A 4,611-nucleotide genomic window follows, 5' to 3' on the forward strand; every position below is an offset into this window, starting at 1 on the left:
GCGGAGCAGCCCCTGGGAGCGGGGCGTGAGGGGACAGCGGGGTTCTTGGGGACGGGCAGGGCGGGAACGGGCAGGCGGGGATTGGCGGGGCCGGACGCTGCCGGACGCTGGGATTGGCTGGGCTGGCACGAGGGGGGCGGGGCTGTGCGGGCCGCGGGCTATAAATAGCGGGCGGGGGGAGCGGGGGGGGCAGTTCGGCGGCGGAGGTGGAAGCGGCGCTGGAGCTGCGGGAGCTGGTCCGGGGTCGGCGCGGCCGCTGAGCCAGGGTGGGACCTTCGCGGCTGCCGCTCCAGGGAGCGGTGGGGAGCCATGGGGCAGCACCCGCTCGGCTGCCGATCCAGGGGGGACCGGGGTCGGTCCCCCACAGCTGCCGAGGCAGGGCGTTGGGCAGGCGGTGTCCCGGGCAGCTGTGCCGGCCAGCTTTGGTCAGTGCTCAGTGGGGGAGCAGCCCATGCTCAGGGGTGCTGCCCCGAACCAGAAGGATGAGGATGCAACCTCTCAGTGGGGCTGGTATTGAAAGTATTGTTACAAAGAAAAGTAAAAAAAGATGTTTCATTCTATTATAATTTTATTTTGCTTTTATTTTCGTCTTTGACTACTTGATTGTTTATTCTATTGTTTTGTTGCTGTTCCCGTTGGGATGGGTGGGACAGCTCTTAGAGATATTTAAGTGAATGACAAAGACTGATTTGTGACCTTGTCAACAGCCCCGGGCTGCAGAGATACCCAGGAGCAGATTTAGGCAGAGGCAGCAGAAAGCTGAGGCAGAGGCAGCAGAAAGCTGAGAACCTGGAGCTGAGGCAGCAGAGCTGGTGGAGACATAAAGACGGTAGGACTGTGGGCAGAACAAGAGTGGGGCTGGATTAGGGAGCATGGACCTGGCATAAGTACTGCAGGGATGGAGCTGGGATAAAAATAGTCAGGCCTGGCCTGGAATGTGGGCTTGAGAGCTGGGGTGGAAAACTCAGACCTTTAACAAAAGGAAGATGCTAGGATTGGAACATGCAGCAGCTTTACCAGGAGCTGACAGCAGAGCTGGCAGAGAAATAAAGGTTGTGGGTCTGGGTATGGGATGGGGAGAGTGGTGCTCGGAAAGGGACTGTGGAGGAGGGATAGGGACTGTGGCACTGCAGCAGAAATCACTGTATGATTGAGACAGGGACTGGCACCGTCGCTGAAACATCTGTGTGTCTGTGGAATAGGGATTGATGGGCAGGAACATGGACTGGGGGGGAAGAGCTGAAATCAGTCTAGGGCAGGGATCTGGACTTTGGAGTTGGGATCGGGTTTGTGGGGCTGGAGGAGTACCTGGGGGACTGGGAATGGGAATGTGAAGTTGGAGCTGGAAAGTCGCAGAGCTGGAGCCAAGCTGAAGATCCTGCAGTGAGAACCTGGAGCAGCTTCCCATGGCGGCGCTGGCAAGATGCAGAGCTACTGCTGAGAGAGCAGAGCTGGCAGTGCAATAAAGCTTGTGGGTCTCGAGCTGAAATCACTGAGGGGCTGGGGTAGGGACAGGGTTCTGGGCTTGGGACTGTAACACTTTGGGCAGTAATCAGAGCAATCACTGTGACATAGGGCCTGTGGCACCGTCGCTGCAATGGCTGTGTGTGTGATATAGGGATTGATGGGCGGGAACGTGGATTGGGTGGGAGAGCTGAAATCAGTCTAGGGCTGGGCTTGTGATTTTGGAATTGAGATCAGGTTTGTGGGGCAGGAGGAGCACCTGTGGGACTGGGATTGGGAGTGTGAGGGTGGAGCTGGAAAGTCGCAGAGCTGGAGCCAAGCTGAAGATCCTGCAGTGAGAACCTGGAGCAGCTTCCCGTGGCGGCGCTGGCAAGATGCAGAGCTACTGCTGAGAGAGCAGAGCTGGCAGTGCAATAAAGCTTGTGGGTCTCGAGCTGAAATCACTGAGGGGCTGGGGTAGGGACAGGGTTTGGGCTTGGGACTGTAACACTTGGGCAGGAATCCGTGTGGGGAGGAGACAGGGCCTGTGGCACCGTCGCTGAAATCCCTGTGTGTCTGTGGAATTGGGATTATAATTGGGAATGTGGACTGAGAGGCTGGGGCTGACATCAGCATAATGCTAGGATTGCATCTGTGGAGCTGGGAGAGTGTCTGGAGCTCAGATAGGGCCTGTGGCACCGTCGCTGAAATCCCGGAGTGGCTGTGGCATAGGGATTAATGGGCGGGAATGTGGATTGGGTGGGTAGAGCTGAAGTCAGTATAGTGCTGGGCTTGTGATTTTGGAATTGGGATCGGGTTTGTGGGGCTGGAGGAGCACCTGGGGGACTGGGACTGGGAGTGTGAGGGTGGAGCTGAAAAGTCGCAGAGCTGGAGCCAAGCTGAAGATCCTGCAGTGAGAACCTGGAGCAGCTTCCTGTGGCGGCGCTGGCAAGATGCAGAGCTACTGCTGAGAGAGCAGAGCTGGCAGTGCAATAAAGCTTGTGGGTCTGGAGCTGAAATCACTGAGGGGCTGGGATAGGGATGGGTTCTGGGCTTGGGACTGTAACACTTGGGCAGGAATCCGTGTGGGGAGGAGATAGGTCCTGTGGCACCGTCGCTGAAATCTCTATGCAGCTGGAAATGGGATTGTATATTGGGAATGTGGACTGGGCGGGAGAGCTGAAATCGGTCTAGGGCTGGGCTTGTGATTTTGGAATTGGGATAGGAATTTTGGGGCTGGAGGAGCACCTGTGGGACTGGGATTGGGAGTGTGAGGGTGGAGCTGGAAAGTCGCAGAGCTGGAGCCAAGCTGAAGATCCTGCAGTGAGAACCTGGAGCAGCTTCCCGTGGCGGCGCTGGCAAGATGCAGAGCTACTGCTGAGAGAGCAGAGCTGGCAGTGCAATAAAGCTTGTGGGTCTCGAGCTGAAATCACTGAGGGGCTGGGGTAGGGACAGGTTTTGGGCTTGGGACTGTAACACTTGGGGCAGTAATCAGAGCAATCACTGTGACATAGGGCCTGTGGCACCGTGGCTAAAATCCCTGTGTGGTTGGAATTGGGATTGTAAATTGGGAATGCAGACTGGGAGGCTGGGCCTGAAGTCAGTATAGTGCTAGGATTGCATCTCTGGAGCTGGGAGAGTGTCTGGAGCTCGGATAGGGACTGGCACCGTTGCTTAAAAACCTGTGCAGCTGTGGACTAGTGATTGATGGGCAGGAATGTGGACTGGGCGAGGAGAGGTTAAATTAGTCTAGTGCTGGGTTTGTGAGTTTTGAATTGGGCTAGGGTTTGTGGGGCTGGAGGAGTAATTGGGGGACTGGGAATGGGAGTGTGAGGTTGGAGCTGGAAAGTCACAGAGATGGAGCCAAGATGAAGATCCTGCAAGATTTGGAGCTGCTGCTGAGAGAGCAGAGCTGGCAGTGCAATAAAGCTTGTGGGTCTCAAGCTAAAATCACTAAGGGGCTGGGATAGAGCTGGGGGCTAGAATATGGACTGGATGCTTTGGTCAGGGAGTGTAGGTTTTGAGTAGAAATTACTGTGGGATTGGGATTGTATTTTTGTGCACTCTGGGGAGTCTAGTAATTATATTGCAAGCCATTAGAGGGAACTGGGAGTACTGGGTAGAGTCAGCTGTTCTATGGGGAAGGCCCAGGTGTTAACAATGAGGGGGAGGAGGGGCCAGGGATTGGGCTGAGGCCCCTTGGCTGTTGTTCGGAGTCAGGAGCTGTAGCAGGACTTCTTAGACTGTGACTCAGGTGAGTCTGTTTCAATTTCACCTTTACAGTCCCTTCCTACTGTCCCCAGTCCCTCCTGAGTCCTTCCCAGTTTCTCCCAAGTACCCCAAACCCCATCCCAGTGCAGTCAGTCCCCTCCCTGTTCCTTCCCCAGTGCCTCCACTCCTTCCCAATTGCTCCCACTGCACCCCAGTCCCATCCCAGTCCATCCCTTGTACCCTCAGTCCAACCAAGCTCCCTGCGCAGTTCCCTCCAGAACCTCCCCAGTGCTCCCAGTCCTTCCCAAGTTGTTTCAAACCCATTGCAGTCCCTCCCCAGTGCCTTCAGTCCCACCCCAGTTCCCTCCCCAGTGATCCCACTTGCTCCCAAGTGCCACCAGTGCAGCCCAGTCCCAACCCAGTGCCCCTGGTACCTCCCCAGTGCTCTCAGATCCATCCTAGTTCTCTCAGTCCCATCCAAGTACCTCCAGTCCTTCCCCACTGCATCCCAGTGCTCCCAGTCCCTCCCAAGTGCATTAAAGAGCCATCATCAGTGGACCCAGTCCCTCCCCAGTCCCTCCTAAATGATTCCTAGTCCCTCCCCAGTGCTTCCAATCAAATCCCAGTCCCTCCCCAGTCCCTTCCCAGTACATCTGCGCCCCATCCCAGTGGTCCCGGTCCCTCCCCAGAGATTCTCAGGCCCATCCCAGGCACGCTCTCCAGTCCCCTCCCCAGTCCTCTCACAGTCCCCTTGCAGTCCCTTCCCAGTCCTATCCCAGTCCCTGCAGTCCCTTTCCCAGTGCTCCCAGTCCCATCCCAGTTCCCTCCCCAGTGACCTCAGTCCCATCCCTGTGCCCACCCAGCGCATCTCAGTCCCATCCCAGTGCCTTCCTAGTTCGTTGTGCTCCTTTTCCCTGTGCATCCCATTCCCATCCCAGTCACTTCGCAGTCCCTCCC

General features: G+C 56.7%; 1 long non-coding RNA gene across 1 annotated transcript; it reads right to left on the bottom strand.

Annotated features, from left to right (window-relative positions):
* Positions 1-563: 563 nt before the first annotated feature.
* On the bottom strand, positions 564-1,354 carry LOC120325335. The gene is made up of 2 exons (XR_005567274.1): positions 1,309-1,354; positions 564-835 (listed from the first exon to the last, which is right to left on the bottom strand). It is a non-coding gene; the product is annotated as an uncharacterized LOC120325335 (long non-coding RNA).
* Positions 1,355-4,611: the final 3,257 nt, after the last annotated feature.

This window comes from Pipra filicauda, unplaced genomic scaffold, assembly GCF_003945595.2.
Source record: "Pipra filicauda isolate LSUMZ 115617 unplaced genomic scaffold, ASM394559v2 scaffold941_size48390_pilon, whole genome shotgun sequence".
Taxonomy (NCBI): domain Eukaryota; kingdom Metazoa; phylum Chordata; class Aves; order Passeriformes; family Pipridae; genus Pipra; species Pipra filicauda.